Source organism: Aphidius gifuensis, linkage group LG4 (genome assembly GCF_014905175.1).
Source record: "Aphidius gifuensis isolate YNYX2018 linkage group LG4, ASM1490517v1, whole genome shotgun sequence".
NCBI lineage: Eukaryota > Metazoa > Arthropoda > Insecta > Hymenoptera > Braconidae > Aphidius > Aphidius gifuensis.
This window is the reverse complement of record NC_057791.1, coordinates 4,101,601-4,114,243: the sequence shown is the minus strand read 5'-3', so window position 1 is coordinate 4,114,243 and position 12,643 is coordinate 4,101,601. Positions and strand designations below refer to the sequence as shown.

At 26.5% G+C, this 12,643-nt stretch overlaps 1 long non-coding RNA gene across 1 annotated transcript; it reads left to right on the top strand.

Moving 5' to 3' along the window:
* Positions 1–792: 792 nt before the first annotated feature.
* On the top strand, positions 793–1,850 carry LOC122854629. The gene is made up of 5 exons (XR_006373984.1): positions 793–867; positions 1,090–1,164; positions 1,311–1,395; positions 1,478–1,601; positions 1,689–1,850. It is a non-coding gene; the product is annotated as an uncharacterized LOC122854629 (long non-coding RNA).
* Positions 1,851–12,643: the final 10,793 nt, after the last annotated feature.

Here is a 12,643-nt window from a genome sequence, read left to right as displayed (position 1 = left end):
ATGGCGTCCTTTCGTGACCCGGCTGCTTTTGGAGGCTTTAAACAATATCAATTTTTGGCTTAAATACGTGACATCCAGCAATAAATTTACACTCAAATGGTAGCCAGCGAGTTAATGAACTGATTTATCATAAATTAACAATTAATTGTTGCAATTTATTGTTAAATAAATTACTGTAAAACAGGAGCACGTCAACACATAATATTTATTTTTTTTCAACTGAAAATATTTTTTTTATGAGAAAGTCATGAGAATTTTAGAATTTGACTGCCGCGCTACCACACGGCCGAAATATTTATTACTAATTACCTACAAACAATAATTTTTGTTCCGGTCGTGTGGTACGCGGTAGTCAGTCTGAAATCTCAGACTTTCTCGCAGTTTACTGACAACAATAAATTGCAACAATTAATGTTAATTTGATAAATCGTTTAAATGCTCGCTGGCTAATTGAAGATAAATTGTGCTGGATGTCATATTTAACAAAAGTATTGTTTAAAAGCCGGCCGGGTCATAAGGACGCTATGGAATTTTACAATAACAAAATGGCCGCAGGTAAATATTTTTTATTATTATTAGCTTTGTTTTTGTTTGACAACAAACAATACGTATAAACAATAGTGAAATTATAAATAATAAATTAATTATGGTGCAAAAACAAATTTGAGGTTAGGTTTCTTTGTCGTTACAAGTCAAGTGATATTTTTTGCAATAAATAATTGTTAATAATACAATATTATTATATAAAAAAATAAAGGACCATTATTTAAACATTTTTGTGCAAAAAAATTACAGATTTCCTGGGATGTGTCAAAAGTTATAAAACCTGGACAGGCGCCAATACATTTACTCCAAAAATCGGAGCAGGTAAAAAATTTTTATTATTATTAGCTTTGTTTTTTGTCAAAAAATAGATAACACGTATAAACATTTGCAAAATTATCAATAATTAACCAATAATAGTGTCAATTAAATTTATGGTTAGACTTTCTTGCCCTTACAAAACATAATATTATAGGTAAATAAATATAAAACATGCAATGTTGATAGTAGCAACAAAAATTGAAATATTATTATTCAATGTTACAGATGCAAAAAAAAGAATGACTAGCAATTATTTGGAAAAATGACTTGACAAGGACAACAAATGCTAAATGGCCACAGGTAAATAATGATCACTATTTTTAAATTTTTTTTTGTCCAAAAATAAATTAGTCTAAATAATAGTATAGTAGTTGTCACAAATCAATTAACATATTTTACTATAAATTAATATTAAAATCATAATCATAATATTTATTTTTTTATAGATACTAAAAGATGGCTAGAATTTATTTGTAAAATATGTCTGACAAAGTGAAAAAGTCTTGGCACTTCATTGAACAACAAATGATGGTTAATATATTTTTATTTATTGTAATTCAATTGACTCATTTATTGAATATTTGTCTAAAATTTTGGTTGTTTAAAATTACAGTGTCTGATGAATATTCTATGTTAATCAAGACTGAATCTCAAGTAATTATTGGCTACATAAAAATAGGCTAATAATTCAGTAAACTGGTACAATTCAAACCAAGACAAAGACGTGTTAAATACTGGTAATTTTCGTAGTTTTTTAAATTCTAATAAAAGCTGAACACATTTTCGATTGAATCTTAATTATTTTGTATGTTTTTTTATTACAGAATGATATTGTAACAAGTGAATTTTCATACTGACATATTGACTGTTTAATCAAGATGAGATCAGCAATGAAAATGATGGTGATGATGAAAGGTATGTTGGTTTTAGTTTTTCTTCAAAAAATGCAGCGAATTTAATATGAAATACATCCAGTTGGTGAATAATTATTCAACACAATTGAGTATATTTCAAATTAAATTCTGAGGTAACTAAACCACAAAAAAAAAGCGAGATTAAAAGCGATATTGATAATTTTCTCAATGATACGTTGCATTGAACCAAAAAAATGTAGAGAATTAATTTTGAAATAAAATGCGTAATTCAATAAATTCATAATTTAAGTTCGTAAAAAAAAAAATTATGAAACAAATTAAGTTAATAAAAAAAAGAAAACGAAGAGAATACGATACGAAATTAATTCAAGAGGAATGACAAGATCACCTGAGGCATAAGGAAAAATAATCACACGAAGATCATTGGAAACTTGAAAAACTACCAACACATGAATCAAACAGACAAGGTTTTTTTATCACCAAAAATAAAAAAGAAAGAGGAGAAGAAGTAGACAGTGATGTAAAGAATAATATATGCGTCCCAAAAAATTATAATCTTCCTGAACCAGCACCAGAGGGGAAAAAACACCATGACCATGAATGATAATATAAAGCATCCTGTTGATGTGACTCTCCAACAAAATTTATCTATCAATCTTGTGGACCACCTGCCCAAATGAATCCTTTTTTAGTTTATTCCACGACTTGTCACCCGAGCTGATTCACACAATGATTTTAAATTAAAGTTTTATTATATATTTTTTTTTTTTTATAAAAAGTTGCCTTGATAGTCATCATTATTATCAAGGAAATAATCATCTAACATTGGCAGTTGTATTAGGCAATTCATCTTTCGTTTCTAATTATTAGTAAATTCACACTGGTATGTTTAGAAGCTCTCGCCACTGGTAGAAAATATTTCATCAAGAAATAATGTTTGTATTCAACGATAAATGCCTTCAACAACTGGTTAGGAGATAGCTGGCACTTTGAATTGAATTTATTTTGTTAATTCTTAATCACAATTTATTATTTACTAAGAATAATATGATAATTAAATGATTTAAAACAAAAGAAAATGACTTGTTTTTTTTTTAGATTTGAAATCTAATTTGAATTTAAATGTATCAATAATTAATTCATGTTTGCCAGTTTAAAAATATTTGAATACAGGTAATTTATGTATTTCAGGTATTTGCAAAAATGGATTTCGAATATATGACATAGGGTTTATTTTTTCTAGGAAAGATTAGGATGTTTACTTTATTCCTTTTCAGGTTTATTATATATTTATTTTTATGATATTTAGACTTAAGTAATTTTTTGTTGAACGCACTTTACCACAATAATTTACAAATTTGTAAATTAATTTTTAAATCTATTTTTTTAAATTAAATTTGACATGACTGCAGCTTTGAGCGCAAGTTAATAATTAATTTTTTTTTATTTAACTTGTTTATCAAGTTTTTCAAAATTTTTCATTTACTTTGTGTATTTTCATACATTCATGGTTTCAATTTTTTTCTATATTTATTATTTTGAATATAATTTTTTTTTTATTGATTATAATTTACATACATCTGCAGCTTTTAGCGCTGGTAATTATAATCAATAATTTTTCATTTCTTTTCACTTGTTTATCAAGTACTTAAAAATTTATTATTGTATTGTTTTTTTTAATATTATGTTCTGAAATTAATTTTGATAACTCAGCGCCTTGCTAACAATGGCTGCTAATAATAAACGTGTGTCATTTGAAGATTTAGTGCGTGTAATAAATAATACAGTTAATTCATGTCACTATATCAAGCTACCTTACATATTTGTGAAATTGTTTTTTCTTTTCTGTATTATTTATCGTGTTGGTTTCATTTTTTAAAAATATAAAGACCATAAAAGTTGACTAATCATTGCTTGGTTAAATAATTTTCCAAAATAAAATTGATAGTTTAACTCGTATTCAAAATTAGGTAATTAAAAAAATTCTTTTCTCTCGTTATATACAATATTATCAATAACTTAAAAAAAAATTGTTCGACCGATCATGCTTAAGCAATTTTTATGATCATATGACAACAGTAGATCAAAAAAAAAATTATACGTATGTTTGAGCTTTTCGTTTGTTGCAAACTTGTCGACAGTTGGTAGACTCACAAACTTGAATAAAAAAATAAAGTTTTATTGATTTTTATCTTTAATATTATTCTTCGATAAGATAAAATAAACTTTCACAAACTACAGTTATTAGCGCAATTAAAATTATCATACACCCGTAATTACACCTTGTCGTTATCTTTCTAACCATCTCATTAAAAATAAAAAATAACAAAAAAATTATTTGACTACATTACACTGCACTACGTAAAAACTTTTTATGAGTAAAACAAAATTACAAAAAATAATATTTTTTTTTCCTTGTCAAACCAAAATATAATAATAAAAATATCATAAACAATAAATGTAAATTTGTGTGTTTATGGCGTTGCTGATTTTAAAAAATCTTTTTTGACCTCATGCTTTTTTTGATGTATATAGAAACGTGACACATTCACCATAAGATATATCGCGTACTTTCAAACTTGCAACTTCTTAGTCTCACTGCATGTGTCATTTGGTTGTTACATTTTCAAATTTCGTGATGTGAAGAAAATTCACATTACCACTGACTTGACATTCTTGTTAGACTGAATAAATTCTTTTTTTTTCTACAAGTCATAAAAACTCTATTCAATCCATGAAAACCAGTAAAAAAAAAAAAAAAATTTATCAAATGATCCAAATAAAAACCATATTTTTCATCTCAATAAAAAAATATATATACTAAAATTTTCATGCTGCAATCAATGAATTTATTTGACAAATAAAAATTTTATAAATAACATTACAAAAAAGTATTGAATATTTTTAAAATTTCTATTGTTTCGATGGAAATTGTAATTTAAATTTTTAATTATTAAAACATTACTCTAGAGTATATAATGAATGAATCATTAGTGAATGATTATGAGGTAGAAAATGAATATCCTTGCCGCAAATGTGGCCAGTGTGCGTTTATGTGAATACAACTAAATGTTAAATATCAATACATATACTGTACACATATATATATAACAACCATCATGTATTGTATTAGTTGTACCAAGTGGTCTCTACACAACAAATGTAATTTGACTATTATGCAATCTCATATATTATCCCTTCTCTATATAACCAGCCAGTTGTCTAGTCGACTCGTGTAACAATGCCACACGACGCATCACTGTCACAATCACGTACGTAATCTGGTTGGATCTTGTGGAATTCACTCTGTAGGACCTTCTTATGTTATATATATATATGTATGCACTATATGCACTGCATCTATGAATTTTATTATGTGTAGGTATACGAGTGTATGTGTTTATGTGTGTCAAGTATATATACTAGCCAACTCGAGTGAATAGAAGATGGCCCATGTGACTATATACTCTGGTAATACCATATGATCCTTCGGGATTAACTTTCCCAAAATTGGAGGGTATCGCCCAGGGGAACGTTTGAAATTTATCTCTACGAAAATAGAATAAAAATGTGAAAAAATAAATATATAGAAATATATATATATATATAAAAAAAGAATGCGAAAATTAAAAAAAAAAGCAGTACGTATATGAAAATATAAAATATATTTAAAAGAGAAAAAGCAAAACGGTTGATCGGTTTTTTATATTCGAGCTCTCCAATTAACTATCACTCGAGCAGGGATGATTGTGCGAATTTTCATCCGTGAGAATATTTATTTTTTTTTTTTTTGTCGGAATATAGATATAGATAGCTCGTTCATTGATCTATTTTGTTTTTTTTTTTTATTGTTTTATTTATTTATTTATTTTTTTTCGTTTTATTTAGCGTAATCAGGGTAATACCGTGGACTGATGAATATTTAAAATTTTAAATATCGACCATTGAAAGACAGCTATTAAATAACAGGTCTATATATATATTTTTTTATTGTTAAATTACTTTATTCAATAATGATTCAATGTAAAATTAAAACAATATAATTTATTTAATTGTAAAAAATAATTGTTTAAAATATTAAATATTTGCAGTTCAGTTGAAGATGAGAAAGAAATGTCGTAGTTGTGATTGAATTCAATCAATATCTAGTTAATTTAAAGTTGGATTATTATAAATTAATGAATCTTCACTACTTGTTCTTTCGTCAAGTAAATTTTTTTCTTTATTATAAAGTTTTTTTTTTTTTATTTTACGAGTTAATTGCATTGCCAACAATTCAACGAGTCTTGATTTTCCACTTTAAAAACCACTATTTGAAGATTGTCATGTGTAATGGCAACAGAATTTAAAGTTTTTTTTTTATTTCTTTTCTCCGCAAATAATTGTAAAAGAATTTCTATCATTAGATAATCCTCATTGTTTTTTTTTTTTTTCATTTTTTTCTTCTTCTTTTATTTTTTGCAATTGGAGAAATTCTTTATTTTTCATTTATTTGAGAAAATCCAATATTACTTTTCAACATTCTAGAAAGTACTCATGGTTTTACTTCAAGTTTTAGTATATAAAATTTAATGGTTGTTAACGCTGAAAACGTGGACAGCCACCGTGTATATAAAGACAATAAAACACAATTACCATTTTTTATATTATTCTAGAAAGGCCACTTTATGCAAAATAATCATGAATTTTAAGCCAACTAAACTCAATTTTCCTAGACCCACCATCAGACGACCCTTGTTGTTTTTTTTTTATATAATTTTATTTTACTTTTTATTATTATATATAAATTTTTTTTTATATCACTTTTTAACGAAAAATAAAATACAAAATACTCCATAGATCTCGCGTATTCACTTTTTTTTTTTTTTTTTGAAAGAATATAGCTACTTGAAAATTGAAGGCACAATTTTTTACAAAGAAATCTATATCGTATTACATTTTTCACATTTTACTGCTTTTGAAAGAAAAATAAAATGATGATACTTGTGATGCGATTGTAATCAAGAAAAGAGTAAAAAATATAAAAAAAAAAAACAAATAAATAATATAAAAATCTATACAGGAAGTCTTTCACAGTGTCCAATACTTCAACTTTAGAGTACCTATCCTTCTGGATCCAATTCTCAGCTTCTTTTCAAGAATATATTGCAATTGTTAAAATTCTCGTCACGTATAAGAGCTCAACAGACACCTACACTGGCTTCTGTTTTGGTGACGAGAACGTGCAAATGTTACTTTTTTTTTTTTTATTTTTTTTATTCTGTCTTTTATCTTTTTCATCTTTTTTTTTTTTTTTTTTATTTATTTTATTGACCCTTCCTGAATTATCTTCAACGTCAACTCGCATATATACATTTATTCGAGCTTATTTTATACTTTTATTTTTCTTAGCCCTGTCTTACGATGTTGATAATTAAATAGAAAAAACGAATGAAGTGAAAAAGTTGGCCAAGTGTCTCCATAGAGCCGTCATAAATTGCTAGACCAACCAAAGTGCTCTTAAATCCCTCCAACTTATATATATATTTTTTTTTCTTCCATTAAATTATTAAAGTTGATTATTTATTTTATTTTTCTCTTTCATATTAATCTTCAGTTGTTTATATATTTATTGTTATTACTGTCTTCATTTTTATTAGTTCATTATTATTATCACCATCATCATCATCGTTATATCGTAATAAATTATTAATTTATTACTATATTATTAATAAAATGATAATTTTTTTTTTCCCAATTGAATTCTAAATAATAAATATGTATATTGAATTTATATACATCATCTTATTCATATGTAAACTATGTTAAAATGTAATTTTCAAACTGTATAATATACAAATGACGTAGAGTATATATAGTCTGATGTCTGACCCCCTGAGGGCTTGTTCTTCTTCAAGTAACTCATTTTTGACTTGCTTGGGGTTGTAAATGGCAGTCGTGAAGAGACAAGTAGATTCAGTATACCCTCCCTCATTCTGGGGCATCGACTCAAAGATGAGATAATAGTAAATGGAAAGAGAGGGTTATGTGATGGTAAATGGGAGTGGATAAAAAAAGCACATAGCTCAAAATTGTGGATAAGAGAAATGCTTGCTGCAGTAGTTATGTTATAAACGTTGAAAAAGCTTCGTACGAAAAACAAAAAAAATAATAATAATAAAAACCGCCACTGGCATACTTTTAGCATTTACCTGACTTGAATTTGATAGATTTTCTATTTTTTTAAATTAAAAGTATTTTTGGGCTCCGTGGAGTTGGCGCACAACTTCAACGTGGAAACTTCATATAGGGCTTAAAAGAAGGCTCTGAATTTGTAGTATTTTGTAGTAAAAAAATTAGAATTTGTAGTTCAAAAATAAAGGGTTAAAAAAAGGGTTAAAAGCAATTTTCTTCAAAAAATCGACTACGGACGTTGTATATAGGTCAAAAATCTTTGTCAGAATTTGTAGTAATTTAGTGAAATTAATTTGTAGTTCAATAGTTTTCCCGGAAAAATAATTTATTTATTAAGGTATTTATAAAACAAGTTTATTTTTCGTGAAAATTATCAAACTACAAATTATAATTTTTTCACTATACAAATTGCAGTAAGTCTTTCTGCATTAAAAAAATATGACAATATAAAAAAGTTAATTAATATTTCTTGTCTGATATAATAATAAAAAATTGCATAACTTTTTCTTTATTGTCAAAAATGAAAATTGTAATATTTTTTAAATGCAAAAAGTCTCACTGCAATTTGTAGTAGAAAAATTATAATTTGTAGTTTTATAGTTCTCAAGAAAAATATACTTGTTTATAAATACCTTAATAAACAATGTAATTTTCCGGGAAAATTATTGAACTTCAAATTCCAATTTATTAACTACAATTTTCTAGACGCCTCCCTGCACCTCACTGACATTACAGAATTATATTATGTTACTAATAAAAATAGTTATACGTATTTGAACATTTTAGAGTATAAAAAATAATAAAAATTTAGTCATTCGAGGAAAATTTTTTTCTCGAAAGATAGGTTCAACTATAACAAATTTAATTTCACTGTTAAATATATATCTTCCTTGCATTCAAAATATTATTATCTTTTTCATTATTGATAAAAAAATTATGCAATTTTTTTATTATTATAATTCAATTTTAAATGTTAATTTAAATTTTTTAACATAATAAATTAAAAATTTCTGCTATGATAGAATGAAAACCCAAAAGCCTGAATGAAAATGAGCCCTTCTTTTTTATCAAACAATTATTGACAAAGTTGTTAATTCTCCTGCAGTGGACTCCACCGTCCATCTAATCTGGCAATTAAAAATCGTTTTCTCCTTTTTCCCTTTTTGCAGGACCTCCACCGTCCATCGATTCGGCAATCAAAAAATCGTTTTCCTTTTCCCTTTTGCAGGACTCCACCGTCCATCAATTCCGCAATTAAAAATCGTTTTCTCTTTTTCCCTTTTTGCGTGACCTCCACCGTCCATCAATTCGGCAATTAAAAATCGTTTTCTCCTTTTTCCTTTTGCAGGATCCACCGTCTATCAATCGGCAATTAAAAATCGTTTTCTCCTTTTCCCTTTTTGCAGGAATCCAATTGTCCATCAACATCTGGCAATTAATTAATCGTTTTCTCCTTTTTCCTTTTTTGCAGGACTCACCGTCTATCAATCTGCAATTAAAAAATCGTTTCTCCTTTTTCCTATTTTGCAGGACCTCCACCGTCCATCGATTTGGCAATTAAAAAATCGTTTTCCTCTTTTGCAGCGACTCCACCGTCCATCAATTCGGCAATTAAAAAATCGTTTTCTCCTTTTTCCCTTTTTGCAGGACCTCCACCGTCCATCAATTCGGCAATTGAAAAATCGTTTTCTCCTTTTTCCCTTTTTGCAGGACCTCCACCGTCCATCAATTCGGCAATTAAAAATCGTTTTTTCCTTTTTCCCTTTTTGCAGAACCTCCACCGTCCATCAATTCGGCAATTACCTCTATAAAGCTAGCTTACCAACATGGGCACAAATAAAAAAGGCTATAATCGGAATTTTAGGCTTTTTTTGGGTGGTAATATCGATTTTTGGGCTTTTGTAGATTTTTTTATATGCAGTGTTGCTCAAGTTTAAACTTTGTCAATAATTGTTTGAATTAAAAAAAGGTGGGCTCATTTTCATGAGCTTTTTTTGGGTGTTCATTCTATCATAGTGAAATTTGAAATTATTAATAATTAAAAAAGTTAATTAACATTTAAAATTTGATATAATAATAAAATTGTAATCCTTTTGTTTATTGTCAATAATGAAAATTGTAATATTTTTTGAATGCAGGGAGATCTGCTACAATTTGTAGTGAAGAAATTCAAATTTGTAGTTGAACCTATCTTTCGGAAAAAAATTTTCCTCGGATGAAAGTTTTTTTTTTTTTATTTTTTTTTATACTCTAAAATGTTCAAATACGTATAACTATTTTTATTAGTAACATAATATAATTCTATAATGTCAGTGAGGTGCAGGGAGGCGTCTAGAAAATTGTAGTTAATAAATTGGAATTTGTAGTTCAATAATTTTCCCGGAAAATTACATTGTTTATTAAGGTATTTATAAACAAGTATATTTTTCTTGAGAACTATAAAACTACAAATTATAATTTTTCTATGAAAATGCTCCATTCAATGGTGATGTTCTGTTATTTCTAGGTGAAATTATAATTAGTAGTTTGATAATTTTCACGAAAAATAAACTTGTTTTATAAATACCTTAATAAATAAATTATTTTTCCGGGAAAACTATTGAACTACAAATTTAATTTTTTCTACTTATAAATTACTATAAATTATGACAAAGATTTTTGACCTATATACAACGTCCGTAGTCGATTTTTGAAGAAAATTGCTTTAACCCTTTTTAACCTTTATTTTTAATCTACAAATTTAATTTTACTACAAAATACTACAAATCTGAGCCTTCTTTTTAAGTCCTATATGAATTTCTAATTTGAAGTTTTTTTCAACTTTATTTAAAAGTATTTTTGTAATAATAATTTTAAAATTACTATATATTTTTATTTAATTAATTAATTTAATAAAAGTATAAATATAATATTTAAATTTTATAGGGGGTTTTTTTTTTTTTTCAATATTAGAGTAGAAAAAACAAAAATAAAAATGTTTTCGGTACATAAAGGTTTTAGTAAACACTCTGTAGTATACATATATATATAACGGTGTGATAAAATAAAGTAAATATTGTTTACAATGAAAGCTCAATGTCAACTAAGGCAGAACTAAACCACATGACACCCCAAGGACTCATCCTCACCTACTGGTATCTCATATATGTACAAGTATTGTGTACAAATACCACACGAAGCTTAAATATACACAAAATACACATCATCGTCTCTTCTTGCATCGACCTTAAGCAACTTGTGAGTACTTAATTATTGTCACCCGATGTGTACAAAATAGGATTTGTTATCTCTTGGGACTATACCAGCTGTAACAACAACCACAACTGAAAAACAAAAAAAAAAAAAAATAATAAAATCTTCAACACATATTATACCTGATAGAGATTATCTAAAAAAAAAAAAACTTTTGATAAATATTTTGATGAGTTTTTTCACGCTTGATCAATATATGAAAAAATATAACTTTTTAAATAATAAAATAATCTCTTGGGATATTTAACTTGTATGACAAGGTATAGATATATAATCAACTTGATTTTTGTCTTTGATATAAAACTTTGAAATCGACGAATAAGTTTATTTGAAACTACGAAAAGTTTCTTTTGATTTTTTTACTTTTAACAAAACTCAATTTAAAAAAAAAGATAACTCGCTGTAAAGAATTCAGTAACATACATTTTGTAATTACCTAAAGAAAAGAAAAAAAAAAAAAAAAATAGTATAAACATGCAATTGTAGTCAAAAAGTTTTCATATAACTTTATATCTTGTAAAATACCTTGAATTTGCATCATGCACTTAATTACTGTTTTTTTTTTTTTATTTTTTCAAATAACAAACTAGCCAAAAATCTTCACTAAACCACTCATATATTTTCTTGGTAAACCAGCTTGCGTGGTTTAATAATACGCAGGTATCTTTTAATGTAAAGCGCGCATCTAACCTGGCGTGTAAATTTTCCCTCGGGACAAATATGTCTGGTGAATTTGGGCCAAGCTCCAATTCTATATACCAGCTGCAGCCCATCCTATTTATTTATTTTATTTTAGTGAATAATATATTTTAACTCTCATGCTTCAATTAGAGTATAACCGAGTATAATCTTTTCATAATAATTCTTTTTGTAAAAAAAAGAAACAAATAGTATTCATTGGATTATCGACTTTTTTTTTTTTTAATGAAATATACGAAAGATTCATCATTTTCATAGTAGGGAAAAAGCATGAAGCATGACATTAACTGTCATTATAATGTAATCTATCAGAAGCATACTCATCGATAGTTAATCCCCAAATGACCGTGTGCCTCGTTAAATTATATGGATAGGCCACTCAGGCATAATGATATTATCAACAATTACAAAAGCTCAGCATATTTTGGTGACAAACTTGTGGGACACAATAAAGTTATTTCAAAAATTTCAAGGCTTATATTAAATTTAAGGGTTTGATTTTTAAAATTTTACGATAAGATTTGACACACGTTATATAAACTTTTTACTTTGTTTCAATTTAATAATCAATACTACAATTTTTTTTTTTTTTTTTTATTATTTATTTGTTTTAACTCTGATTATCGTTAAAGTTTTCACGCGAATTCGTGTATATTCGAGCTATATGAAAAGAAAAAAAATTTAAAAAGGTAAAAAAAAAAGCAAAGTTGAACAAAAAAAAAAAGAAAATTGTTGAAGAGAAATGAAAAAGTAATGGATAAAAAGAGGTGGAGTTTGGT